The sequence below is a fragment of the Petaurus breviceps genome, unplaced genomic scaffold, assembly GCF_028583685.1.
Source record: "Petaurus breviceps papuanus isolate PSGF00001 unplaced genomic scaffold, PetGlider_PUasm1.0 90849, whole genome shotgun sequence".
Lineage (NCBI taxonomy): Eukaryota > Metazoa > Chordata > Mammalia > Diprotodontia > Petauridae > Petaurus > Petaurus breviceps.
The window spans coordinates 12,478,070-12,492,797 of NW_027187361.1; the positions used below are offsets into that span (position 1 = coordinate 12,478,070).

At 39.6% G+C, this 14,728-nt stretch overlaps 1 protein-coding gene across 6 annotated transcripts in view; it reads left to right on the plus strand.

Moving 5' to 3' along the window:
• Positions 1–14,728, plus strand: part of DHRSX (dehydrogenase/reductase X-linked) — a 474,397-nt gene that overhangs the window by 97,070 nt on the left and 362,599 nt on the right. The gene's annotated exons all lie outside the window — the stretch shown is intronic.

A 14,728-nucleotide genomic window follows, 5' to 3' on the forward strand; every position in this document is an offset into this window, starting at 1 on the left:
GTGGCACTGGTGATAAAATATGTCAATGAAATCATAATTTTATCAATGTAGTTACTCCTGTGCTGAAGCAGCAGCACTGAGTTAAAATTCCCTTGTGAATGTAACTGGGAGCTTTACAGAGCTCACCTCTGCTTTTCCAGCTGACCAGGTGTATGTTGGCTCAGTACTTGGGTGCTTTGGGAATGCTAAACACAGGATGTTCCCCTCTGTCATGTGGCAGACGTGGTGCTGAGCAGTCTTAGGGCTTCAGGATGATGCTGCAAGCTCACAGTTGTGTCTTGCACCTTCCTTCACTGCATTGAAGGCTGAAGCAGGAAAGACTGTCGACACTGCCTCAGATGGCATTGACCACGAAGGAGGAAGGGCTGATCTCTCAGTGAGCTTTTTAAAAGGCACTGAGTCCACCCTTAGCACACTTTTCCTGCTCCCTCCAGGTGGCATCAGGTAACTCTGAGACTTCCAGTGAGGGGTGGAGGAACCTGGCCCTTTCCACTCTGGCAGAATGGTAACCACTTCCAGCTGTTAGAGAGACCAAGGGGCCTTGATTAGGTGCATGCCACTGAGTCCTGGCTGTCTTTTCCATATTTGTGTCTCCATTCCTAAGTAGGATACTAAACTTCAACCTGTAGATCGACGTGCCTAGACTTGAAGGTTAGCTTGTGAGTCTGATACATCTGGAGGTCCTTAGTACATTGGGTGTTGCTAACTAGAGGCCAGAGGAGTTTCTTCTTACAAAAATTAACCACTGACAGAAGAATGAGCCCTTCTCCTGGCCAGCCTTATTATCTCTGTTGCAGAACCAAGGTGAAATCTGGAATGCCTTATTGGTAGTCTCATAAACCCACTTCATGTTCTGATGTTTATGACACAGCCTCCCAGCCAACTGTGATGATGGTTTTGTTACAAATTACTTAAGTTTTTTTCAGTATTTTAAGTTTTTTTTTATTTTTGTGTCTGTAGGAAATATATCTATTTCATATATGATTCATACTGTTCATTTTATACCTTCCTATGCAACCTATTGGGAAGAACCTAGAATTGAGCCTTAGCCAAAGGTATAATTAATGCCAGGATGAAGGAACATAGCAAGCCAAAGCCTGTGAGAAAAAGAACGATCATTTTTCCATAAGGTCAGGCTCTCTTAGGGTGGGACCTGATCTGAACCAGGTGAATGGACTTCTTAGTGGACCAATGGTGGGTGCAGTGCCCTGGCCCCTTGAGCCTTGTAAGCAGGTTCTTTATTAGATGAATATCACTTGCCAGTACTGATGTATTTATTATTAACAACATCAAACTCTTTTAAAGGAACATCTGGCAGTATCTTGACATTCAATAGAGAATTTTAAAAGTGGCTACTTCAGTTATGATTAGAGGAAAATCCTATGGAATCCTTAAATAGATTTCTAGAACTAGTATGTAATGGATTTGAATCTCCCCAATATCAATCTCAGACGATAATAGTGTATCCCCAAACTCTTTGTAACTGTAAAGCTTCACAAAGTGACATCTAATATGTATTACTTTTACAGTTATTTCTTACCTCAAATCTTCAAAAGATCCCTGGTTTCAAAGATCTGTTAGTCAATAATCATTTATTAAGCACTTAATAGTGTGAAATATTGTGTTAAGTGCTAGGAATGCAATTACAAAAAAGCGCTAACATTTATATAGTCATTTAGAGTTTGCAGAGCAAATTTGATCCTGTGAAGCAGATGCTTTTATTATCTTCACTTTAGAGGTGAGGGAAATGAGGCTAAAAGAAATGAAATCACTTACTCAAAGTCTAAGCTAAGAGTTCGAGGTATTATTTGACTTTGGGTCTTCCTGACTCAAGTTCAACACTTTGTACACTAAAGCAAAAATAGTCCACAACCTCAAGAGCTTACTCAGGAAGAGACAATATGTAGATAACAAGATCCCTACAGGGTAGATGGAAGGTAATCCCTGGTGAAGGTACCGGCAACTGGGGGGACCATGAAGGGCTTCCTGGAATAGGTGGCATTTGAGATGAGACTTGTTTCTGGTGAGGCAGTCCCCACTTTTCCACTCCTTAATCAACAAATTTATGGGTTATGTTCCTCTCATCCACCAGACAAAAACCCTCGTAAACCCCCCCCCCCAAAACTTTTCATTTATTTTATTTTTAACCTTCAGGTGATAAACCTCTTGGCACTTAGCTCAATTTATAGTATTTCAAAGGGCCTCAGACCTATTCTCACAGTCTGTCCATTCTGGTAGGACCTTCCTCAGCCTGCATTTAACTGCTGTAATTTCTGGGGTCATTTCTAGGCCATCATGAGTCATTAGAACAGGCCCAAGTAGAGAATTGCTACATCACTACTGTTGTTATTATCATTATAATAAGGAAAGATTAGCTAGGAATGAGTTAGGAAATTAGGAGGGCACATTAAATCTTCCTTGCTGCAGAACACTAAATGTGCCATAGTGTTCTGAAGAAAGCAAATTCTCCTAATGCTGAACTTACTGTGAACCTATGAGAAACTAGGCCTTGGGGGAAAACGGAGGTTGGATCTGGCCTTGGGCAAAATTGTACAGTACTGTGGATGGTACCTCCCCACCTTACCTTACAGACTTATGGCCACTTGCACTCCTTTCCATGTACCTGATTGCTACCTCTTATGCCTCCCTCCTCTCCCCTCCTGTTATCTTCTAACTGTTTAACACGGGTACTGGGAGGGCATACTCAAAGTGCCATGCAGGGCTTTTTCTCCCTCTCCTCCTCTAATGAAAACTTATTTCACAAGGTATCATTCCTGCTGGGATTTTGAATAGTTTTCCTTCCATTGCCATCTATGGTGTTAGTGCATAATGCTAATTCCTCAAGGGGGTCACCCATTCCAGGCCCTTTTCATTTTAACAGGAACCAACGCCTCTTAACCCAGAAGAATGTCAGCAGTGGCTGAGTGCCTAGTAGGCTAAAATCTGATAAAGAAGCATACTGTTTTTGTGTGCATAAGATGGGAAGGGAGAAGGGAGGCAAGGAAGGAGAAAGAGATAGAAAGAGATAGAGAGGGAAGAAAGGGAGAGATTTAAGCGGGATAATGAAAGACATGAGCCATCAAAGAGAAATTCCTAGCTCAGTACAAATATAGAAATCTTATAAAAATGATTACTATAGAAATTAGAATCCTTAAAAGTAATCTGGAAAATATTAGATATAGAATTATTTCTGAAAGGAAGATGAGAAGTAGATGCCTAATCTGGGTTTAACTGGGCCTGTGCTAGGCCCAAAGTCACTCAGACCTCCCAACTCCTACCAGAGAGAGAGAGAGAGAGAGACAAACAAACAAAAAGTTAGAGAATAAGTCTATTGGTTTCCGTGTTACCAACTAGAAGAGCAGTTTTCTTTCTTTTTTCTTTTTTTATTTTAAAGCAATTGGGGTTAAGTAACTTGCTCAAGGTTACACGGCCAGTTATTATTTCTGGGTGTGGTGCTGAGTATCTGAGCCCGGATTTGATTCAGGTCATCCCGACACTGGAGCCGGTGCTCTTACTCGCTGTGCTACCTGGCCGCCCTGAGAAGAGCAGTTTTCTATGTGTTACTTTGCATAGAAAAAGTTAAGGAGCCAGGATGTTCCCTTTTGCTCCATCATCCAGAAGGAAAATGAAACAGAGACAGCAGAAATAATGACTTTCATGTCTGTTAAACATGGAAGGAAAAGAATTGGAAAGCTGAACTGCCCAGTTGAAGAATCTTCAGCTCAGCAGCAAAGAGTGGAAGATCCCGAGCCTGGGACCCCGGGGACTCTGTGTGCTTTTCTCGTTCCCTCTGCAGCATCTGGCATCCTTGATGACCTTCTCCTACATGGTCCTTGTTAAGGTTTCCTTGTAGTTGATCTCAGTCTTCTTTGCTGGTTCGTCATCCATTTCACACCCATATCCTTGAGTGTGTCCAAAGGATTTGTTTTTGTTTCTCTTCCCTCAGTGTACTGTCTCACTTGATGACCTTGTTAGGTTCCATGGGTTTAATTGTCATATCTGTATAACCCCATATCTGTATCTGTACATATCTGTAAACAGTTCCAGTTTCTTTCATTATCTCCAGTTCTATATCATCAACTCTCTATCAGACGTTTCAAACTACATTTCCTATCAACGTTATAAATTAAACACATCCAGAAAATAAATCATCTTTCACCCCAGTCCCCTTTTTAGCAGGATATCTAGATAAAATATGTCAAATGCTTAGTATGTTCTGAGCATTGTAGATACAATCAAATGGGGAAAGACAACATGTGAAAGTAAGTTGAAAAAGGAAGGCACCCAACATGGGAGTGTGGAGGAGAAGACAGAAGTCCCCCCAAAGTCCAGTCAGCTAAGAAATGAGATGTTTTGATTTGGGCTCCCTCTTTAAATGTAGAGATTGGAGTTCATGGTTCCACTTACCAATCAGAAGAACTGAGGGTGGTGATGAGGCGGTATCCCAGTGAGATCTTGGTGATGGGATGATTGCAGAATGATAAGACTTTTTTCCCAATAATGAACTTCTTGGGGGCATAGTGGAAAATTCAGAGATGTCCCAAAGTAATGCAGCCAGATGAGAAGTGAGAGAAATGATCAAAATATGAATCAGAACAGGGCTAAGGACTTAGTCCTGGGGTATTCTCCTAGGAACCTCCATTCAAATAGATATCATTTCATTGTTTACTTCTTTTGGGGGGTCTGGTTGTTCATTTTTCAGGTTTCTGTTTTCCAAAGCTTTTAGCATAGAAACCAGGCCATTTAAAAGGAAATAGAGGTAGCTATTCACTTACTGGAGGAGAAAATATTCTATATATCTGAATTTTTCAGATAAATTTAATACCATTTTTTAACTTAAATAATTTTTTTGCTACAAATCTTCCTAAACTGTTGTATACTTACCTACCTTCTTAAAAGGAGTATAGAGAATATAATTTACCTCTTTAAGTACCAAATATGAATATTAATCATTAATAATGACTTTTGGAGCCTGCTATATGAAGGTGTGTGTATGGGGATGAGGGGGAATAGTTTAGGTGTGTAGTGCCATTTATTTCATTTTTGGTGGTCTGTTAACTCGTCACTCAATATGTTAGGTGTTTTCTGTCTTTTAATATCTAGCAGCCAATCCCATCCCTTCCATTTCAGAACTCTTTTTCCGTCTTAATTTCAGATAATTCAGTCCAGAGGGTGTCTCCAGTTCAGCAGAATAAAATGCATGACCTAGCTTACTTCAGAGTTCAGAGCTATTTTCTAGATAATTCTGTTTCCAGTCCAGATAAGTGAGTTATTTTTATACTGCACGTAATTAGGTTACAGACATTCCATATTATGTTTAAAAGAAGAAACTGAACTGCTCAGTCAAGACCTCTCTCTCTCTCTCTCTCTCTCTCTCTCTCTCTCTCTCACACACACACACACACACACACACACACACATACACACACACATACATACACACACCCCAACACCATTCAGATACATACACACACATTTTCTGTCTGTTGGTTTCTCTTTCTTTCCCCATCCCCTTTTCTTTGACATTTTCATATAGAACTAACCCCAGGAAACTGCATCTAACTTTTTTTGTTGTTGTTGTAAATTGATTATTTCATTTATTTGAAATATTTTCTTCCTCCTACCTCCTTTAACACAGAAAAAAACTCCAACAACTCTTCTAACAAAATGTGAATATTCACACAAAAGAATTTTCTGTATAATGTCCAGAAATGTGTGTACCATTCTACATATTTAGTCCATCATCCCTTTGTGAGGTGGGTATCATCCCTTATCATCAGTCCTCTAGAATCATGATTGATCATTTTATTGACCAGAATTCTTACTTCTTTCAAAAGTGTTCATTTTTTTGTAGTGTGGTTGTTATAGTACACATTGTTTTTGTGACTGTTTCGCTCTGTATCAGTTCATAAAAGTCTTTCCATCTTTCTCTGAAACTCTCTTTCATCATTTCTTATAATATAATAGTATTCCATCACATTTCTATACCAAGTTTGTTCAGCCATCCTCTAACTGATGGACCCCTCTTTAGTTTATAGTTTTTTACGTTTGCAAAAGGCTGCCATAAAACCTTTTGTCTGTACAAGACCTTTTCCACTTTATGTGATCTCTTTCTTCTGGCTTTTCAGGAATGCATCATTTCCAGTAAGTGAGCTAAATCTAAAATTTCATGAACAACTTTAGGTTTGAAAGAGCTTTTCATGTTATCTCATTTGAGCCTCACAAGATTTAATCTAAACTTGTAACGAAAATGAGAGTTGGAACCCATCTTGGCATTTCATGTATCCTTGTTACCACATGAAAATAAAAATGTCTTTTTAAAAAATAAAATGTATAATTTTTCTTGGATATTATGATCTAAAATGGTTTTTACTTTTTTTTATTATATTTTGCTATGATACAAGGTTTTATAAGGCTTTTTTACAACATCACTGTTAGTGGAGTTTCACATTCTGAGATGATTTTTACTTTCCAGAAAATATATTTGGACTTTGAGCATTTATTCCATATAATGAGAAAAAAATATTATCCTAAGTTTTCTTACTATGATTTTTTCTACAAAGTCAGAGAGAACTGAAAAGTAACTGAAAAAAGTATTTTAATTTGTGTGAATATGAAAATATCTGATTTTAACTTATTATGGTACTAATTGTTTTATCCATGACAAATGAGCATATACATATATTCTTGAATAATGCAAGAGCTCGTTTTAAATTTTTTTTGGTTATTTGTTACTTAAATTGACAACTTTATCAGATGCAGGTGCTCTGATGTATTAAACAGCAAAAGGACCAAACGAGAATTGTGTTCCAGGATATAGTTATGCTTATTGAGAGGTATCATGCTGTACTGGTTACAAAGAGCTGGTTACAAGGTCAGGAAGACTTTGAGTTCAGTTGTTTCTGCTAAATGCTGATTGGGTGTTCTAGACAGGTTCCACACAACTCTCTTAGTAACTCTTTCAGACTTTGAGTTATGGAGTAGGTGCTTCTCTGCATTGGTAGAGGAAAGGGACTTCCACTGTTTCTACCATGATCTCCCAATGCCAATGAAATAATGTTTGGTCAAAAGATTTTTTTAACTTGTAAAATACTGCCTATTTCTTACTTTTATTTATTTAATTTTGGCTTTTTTGGAGTGGGGAGAGCAGGGCAATTGAAGTTAAGTGACTTGCCCAAGGTCACATGGCAAGTAAGCGTTAAGTGTCTGAGGTTAGATTTGAACTCAGGTCCTCCTGACTCCAAGGCCAGTGCTCTATTCACTGCACCACCTAGCCACCCCCTGCCTCTTTCTTATGTCGCCATTTTGTTTTATTGAAAGGGAGCACCAAAGGTCAACAAACATTTATGAAACACCCGCTATGTGCCAGACATCAGGCTAAGCAGACATTTGTATGAGAATCTCAGAGAAAAGCTGCTTAAGGCAAAAGGTATTCTGAGGATTTGAGAGAAAACAGCCCATGCAATAAAAGTACTACAGAAAATAAAATAGAATTGATTTTATTTTAAAAAAGAGATAAGCAACTCAGAGGGAAAATTTGTTACTGATGTTAGAGATGTCCGTAGTCTATTGTTTCCTAGTAGCTAATCCGAATGTGAGTTTTTTTAGGTACTTTCAAGTTTATTTTTGGGCAACTCTGAATCAAAGAATGATCTAGTGACTAGGGGACTTGAGTCATATATATATCAAGACCATGGATTTTTGGTTTCCGAGTTGAAGTTAGAAATGACTCACTACACGTTAGGGGATTCTGATTTGAGACACAGAAGCCAGATCAAAAGATTAGTAATCTAAGAGCAAAGAAGCCAGGTACAGAAGAGACATCAGAGAAACCACTAAGAAACAGAAGCAGAGACATCAGAAATCAGTACACAAATAAATGAAGCCAAGAGGATTGAAAAGCCAAGCACCTGAAAGGCTGATAGAAACTGAAGCCAGCTGAGGGGAACTTGTGCTGTTAATATGGGGAGCTGATCTGCTCGGAGGAAATCGATGTTTGATAAAAGAGCTGATTGGAGGGAAACAGAGTCCTTTGCTTTAGGTGAAGAGTTGACTTTGGGAAAAGATTCCCTGCTCTGTAGTAACACCTACAATCTGATATAGAGAAACCCCCAAAGACAAACCTATCTTGATTTTTTCTGCCTTTTGTGGCCAGAGAGGGGAAAACCCTTTAAAAACTATAGCAAGCAATACTCAAATAACTGCATGTCATAGGATGACAAAAAGGGTGTGATGCCAACAAGAGTGGGAGATTCCGGAAGAACAGTAGAAGGCATCGTTGTCTAAGAGTAGAAGGCAGAGATTCAGAAGAGGTACAGGGAGCATTTGTTTCCAACGCTTCTTTAAAACGAGGATAGGCATTCAGGCTTATTATGAATGCCCTTGGGCATGTGCATTTACCTGTTCATGTATCATGTTACTTGGTTTCTTTCAAGTTTTTCTCACTCTTCTCTCATGTATACTGTGTGCATGGCTGTTATAATGATTATTTCTTTTGTCTTCTTGTTTAGAAAATATTTTATATTTAAGAGTTAATGTTGTCATTGTAATTGATTTATGTAAGTGGGTAGTTCACTGGTGGGAGCTCATGCATTACAGTCATGTGTATGGACATGTAATTCTTCCCCTACCAAAATTATAACTGGAACTGTCCGAGCAGAAGTGTAACCACAAGGCTTTATAAACAGCTGTTCTTTCTCTCTTTCCTTTGTTTTCAAAATTGATTTCCACAAGGTTTTGAGTTCCAAATTTTCTCCCCAATTGTCCCCTGCCCCCAACCCAAGATGGCATGAGCACTGATTATCCATTTCCTCCGTCTGCCCTCCCTTCTGTCCCCTCCTTCTTCTCCCCTATTACCCCCTCCTCCCTGCCTTTCTTGTAGGGAAAGATGTATTTCTATACCCCATTGCCTGCATATCTTATTTCCCAGTTGCAGGTAAAAACATTTTTTTTCAAAAGCTTTATTAACTTCTGATGTACATCATTCATTTATGCCAGATTTTCAGTTACGAATTTTCTCCCCATTTTTCCCCTACCCACCGCTCCAAAATAGCAGTGCCACAGGATATCCCTCCTCCAATCTGCTCTCTCCCATATCTTCTCCCATACCCCTTTCGACTTTTCCAGTGGATCTCTATGCTCCAGTGCATGTATATCTTATTTCCCAATTACATGTGAAATAGTATTAATAATAGTATATATATGTATATATATGTATATATATATGGATTTGAGTATTTGATTTTAAAACTTTGAATTCCAGATTCATTTCCTTCCTTCCTTGTCACCCACCCTTACTGGGAAGATAAGCAGTTCAGTATAGGTTGTACATATGTGGCTAATGCAAAACAATAACATAGTAGATATATTGTAAAAGACTGACTATATTTCCCTCCCTCCTATCCCACCTCCCACTTGTTCTGTTCTCTACTTTGATCCTGTCCCTTTTCAAAAGTGAGTGCTTCCAACTTCCCTCCCCCCCCCCAGCATGCCCTCCCTTCCATCATCCCCCCTCTAGTCCCCTTCCCTGTACTCTCCTGGAGGGTGAGATAACCTATTTCGTGTGTATTTCATTCCCTCCTCAAGCCAAATTCAATGGGAATAAGGTTGACCCATCCCCTTTTGCCTTCCTATTCTTCCCCTCCATTGTAACCATTTCCCCTTGCCTCTGCTATATGAGATAGTTTACCCTATTCTGTCTCTCCCCATCTCCTCTCATTATATTCCTCTCTCACCTCTTAATTTCACCTTTTAAGTATCATCCCTTCCTGTTAAATTGGCCCTGTGCCCTCTATCTATGTGTACCTGTAAACCTATATACACACATTCACATATGTATTTACACACCTGTATACCCTCCAATCGATATGTATATATATATATATATATATTTATTTCTATTCCCTCGAACTATTTTCATACTGAGAAAAGTTTCATCAGTTACAATTATCATTTTTTCCATGTGGAAATGTGAATAGTTCAACTTTGATAAGTTCCTTATGATTTCTTTTCCCTGTTTACCTTCTCATGCTTCTCTTTCTTCTTGTATCTGAATGTCAAATTTTCTATTCAACTCTGGTTTTTTCAGCAAGAATGCTTGAAAGTCCTCTATTCCACTGAATGATACTCAGTTTTGCTGGGTAGGTGACTCTTGGTTTTAATCCCAGCTCCTTTGACCTCCAGAATATCATATTCCAAGCCCTTTGATCCCTCAGTGTAGAAGCTGCCGCATCCTGGGTTATCCTGATTGTGTTTCCACAATATTCAAATTGTTTCTTCCTGGCTGCTTGTAATATTCTCTCTTTAATCTGGGAATTGTGGAACCTGGCTATAATATTCCTAGGAATTTTCTCTTTGGGATATTTTTCAGGAGGTGATCGGTGGGTTCTTTCAACCTCTATTTTGCCCTCTGTTTCTAAAACATCAGGGCAGTTTTCTTTGAGAACTTTCTGGAGGATGATTTCTAGGTTCTTACTTTGATCATGGCTTTCAGGTAGTCCAATAATTTTTAAATTCTCTCTCCTGGATCTATTTTCCAGGTCAGTGGTTTTTGCCATGAGATATTTCACATTGCCTTCTATTCTTTCATTTGTTTGGATCTGTTTAACAGCATCTTGATTTCTCATAAAGTCATTAGCATCCATTTGCTCCAATGTAATTCTGAAGCAATGATTCTCCTCAGTGAGCTTTTGAGATTCTTTTTCCATCTGGAAAATTTGGCTTTTTAAGACATTCTTCTCCTCATTGCCTTTTTGAACCTCTTTGCCATTTGAGTTAGTCTATTTTTCAAGGTGTTATTTTCCTCAGTCAGGCTGTTGACTCTCATTTCATATTTTGCATTTCTCATTTCTCTTCCCAATTTTTCCTCCACTTCTCTTATCTGCTTCTTAAGGTCCTCTGTGGCCTGTAACCAGCGCATATTTTCCTTGGAAGCTTTTCGTGCAGTTCTGACTTTACTGTCTTCCTCCTGTTCCATGCTTTGATCCTTTTTGTCCCCAAAATAGGAGTCTGATGTTGGAATCTTCTGTGTCTGCTTTGTTACCTTTGCCTGGTCATGTCGCCCCTCAGTCACTTGACCCTTGGGCTTTTTGCCACAGTAGGACTTTTCCACCAGACAGGGGAGCTTTTTTTCTCAAACACTGGGGTTTTCTCAGCTGCCGGAGGTATTATATGGGTGCACTCTCTGAGGCCTCCACACGCTCTGGCAAGCTGGACACACGCCCCAGGATTTCCACCCTAGACTGCAATCCAGATCCAAGCAGCTTAAAGCAAGAACAATTATCCCTCAGACTGGTGCTTGGTCTCCCTACACTCTGCAGGCCAGGAGCTGAAGCTGCCACATGACGCTGGCTGGCTGTGCAGCCACACACTCCCACTTATTGGGTCCCAAAGTCCACACTGCACTGACCTCTCACTTTGTCCTTCACATCTATGTGTTGATAAATCTGGAAAGGGCCACAGCTGCTGCTGATCTGGAGTCCCTCCGGCTGGCAGCTGGTCATAAAGCCTTGGCATGGGGCTGGGCTCGGCTCCCAGAGCACTGCGCTGTCCGTTTCCTGCCGGCTTGCTGGGCTGTCCCCAGTGGGAGGTTAGATTCTCTGTGTCATTTTGTGGGTTCTGCAGCTGCAAAGTTTTTTCAGAGCCTTCTTTTTACATGGATTGGGGAAGGCGGAAGCAGGAGCCCAGTGGAGGTCCTGCTTCTACTCTGCCATCTTGACTCTGCCCCTTTAAAACATTTTTTAACATTTATTTTCAAAACTTTGAGTTCTAGATTCTCTCTCTTCTTCCCTCCTCATCCACTTCCTTTTAGAAGGCATGTGTAGTTAAGCAAAACATTTCCATAGTCATCATATTGTAAAAGACTATTTTTCCCTCCATCCTATCCTACCCCCCATTTATTCTGTTTTCTCCTTTGACCCTGTCCCTTTTCAAAAGTGTTTGCTTCTGACTGTCCCCTCACCCAGTCTGCCCTCCCCTCTATCATCCTCCCCTTATCCCCTTCCCTACTGTTTCCCTATAGGCTAAGAAACCCAATTGAGTATGTATGTTATTCCCTCCCTAAGTCAAATCCAGTGAGAGTAAGGTTGACTCATTCCCTTTCACCTTCCTGCTCTTCCCTTCCATTGTAACAGCTTTCTCTTCCCTCTTTTATGTGAGATAATTTACCCCATTTTATCTCTCCCTTTCTCCTCCCAATATATTCTTCTCATCCCTTAATTTTGTTTTTTAGATAATCATTCCTTTATATTCAGCTCACTCTATGCCCTCTGTCTATACATTCACATATATGTATATAATACATATGTTATATATACATATATATATATTACCTTCAACTATGCTAATACTGATAAAACTCTCATAAGTTACAAATATCATCTTTCCATGTAGGAATGTAAACAGTTCAACTTTAATAAGTTCCTTATGATTTCTCTTTTTTTGTTACCTTTTCATACTTCTCTTGCTTGTTGTATTTGAAAGTCAGACTTTCTGTTCAGCTCTGGTCTTTTTGTCAAGAATGCTTGAAAGTCCTCTATTTCATTAAATGCCCATTTTTGTCCTAATGTATTATAGTCAGTTTGGTTGGGTAGGTGGTTTTTGGTTTCAATCCTAACTCTTTTGACCTTTGGAATATCATCGATATAGGACAGAGCACTCTCAACTCTGGAAGCAGAGTCCTACCTTGGCAAAGAGCTCAAAAGTCAAGTAATTGTCTGGGAAAATGGGCAAACGGGGAAAAAAATCAGACTATAGATTCTTTCTTTGGTGACGAAGAAGAACAAAACATATAACCAGAAGAAGACGATGAAGTCAAAACTCCTGCATCAAAAGCCTCCAAGAAAAATAAGAATTGGTCACAATTCGATCCCTTAATGTAGAAGCTGCTGGATCTTGTGTTATTCTGATTGTGTTTCCACAGTACTTGAATTGTTTCTTTCTGACTGCTTGTAATGTTTTCTCCTTGACCTGGGAACTCTGGAATTTGGCTACAATATTCCTGGGAGTTTTCTTTTTGGGATCTTTTTCAAGAAGTGATTGGTGGATTCTTTCTATTTCTATTTTACCGTTTGATTCTAGAATATGAGGGAAGATTTCCTTGATAATTTCTTGAAAGATGATGTCTAAGCTCTTTTTTTTATTATGGTTTTCTGGTAGTCCAATAATTTTTAAATTATCTCTCCTGGATCTGTTTTCCAGGTCAATGGTTTTTCCAGTAAGGTAATTCACATTGTCTACTATTTTTTTCATTCTTTTGGATTTATTTTATAGAATCTTGATTTCTCATAAAGTCATTAGCTTCTATTTGCTCCATTCTAATTTTGTAGGAATTATTTTCTTCTGTGAGCTTTTGGATCTCCTTTTCCATTTGACAAATTCTACTTTTAAAGGCATTCATTTCCTCATTGACTTTTTGGACCTCTTTTGCCATATGAGTTAGTGTATTTTTTAAAGTCTTATTTTATTCAGTATTTTTTGGGATCTCCTTTAGCAAGATGTTGGCTCATTTTTCATAATTTTCTTGCATCGCTCTCATTTCACTTTGCAATTTTTTCTCTACTTCTCTTACTTGATTTTCAAAATCCTTTTTGAGCTCCTCCATAGCCTAAAACCTATTTATATTTTTCTTGCAGACTTTTGATGCAGGAATTTTGACTTTGTTGTTTTCTTCTGGTTGTATGTTTTGTTACTCTTTTTTCACAAAATAAAGATTCTGTAGTCTGATATTTTCCCTCTGTTTGCTCATCTTCTCAGCCAATCATTTGACTTTTGAGCTCTTTGCCAAGGTAAGACTCAGCTTCCAGAGTGGAGAGTGCTCTGTCCTAAATTTTTGGGGTTTTGCACAGCTATGGTCAGAGCTACTTCTAGGCACCTATATATTTTCAGTTCTTCCATGGTTATATGATCAAAGAAGAGATGTTTACTTCTCTCCTGGCCTGTTGCCTCGTCTGTGAGTGACCACAAGCCCTCTTTATTGCCTCAGTGCTGTGGATGACTCCTTCTCCACAGTCACTACAAGCTCTGCCATGCCAGTACTTCTCCTCACACCAAGACCACTACCTAAGACTGCGACCCAGATCCAAGCAGGGCAAAGCAAGGGAATCCTGCCTCAGCACCAGTGAAGAGATCCCTGCAATTGCCTTCTGATTACCCACTTGATCCCCCTCCATCTGTGGACCTGGATCTGTAGAAGTAGCTGCTGCTGCTGCTTCTGCTGTCACCCCAAGGCTGGGTCTGAAGCCCTCCCTTCTCTCACATACGTCCAACAGAGTATCCCCACTGACCTTTTACTTAGTGTTTGGAATTTGTGGATTGAGAAGTCTGGAAATTGCCCCATCTGTCAGTGATTCAGTCCCCTGAGGTCTTCTCTGGCCAGGTCTGTGCGGCCCTCACAGGACTGCGCTCCGCTCCAACCTGGTGCAATAGATCCTTTTTGTTGGCCTGCCAGGCTGTCTTCAGCTGGAGATGTGTTTAATTCTGTCATTTTGTGGGTTATGTAGTTCAAAATTTGTTTAGAGTCATTTTTTTTTTTAAGCAATCGGGGTTAAGTAACTTGCTCAAGGTTACACGGCCAGTTATTTCTGGGTGTGGTGCTGAGTATGCGAGCCCAGATTTGATCCAGGTCATCCCGACACTGGAGTCGGTGCTCTTTCTCAATGAGCCACCTGGCTGCCCCTAAGCAATTGGGGTTAAGTAACTTGCTCAAGGTTACACGGCCAGGTGTTTTTTT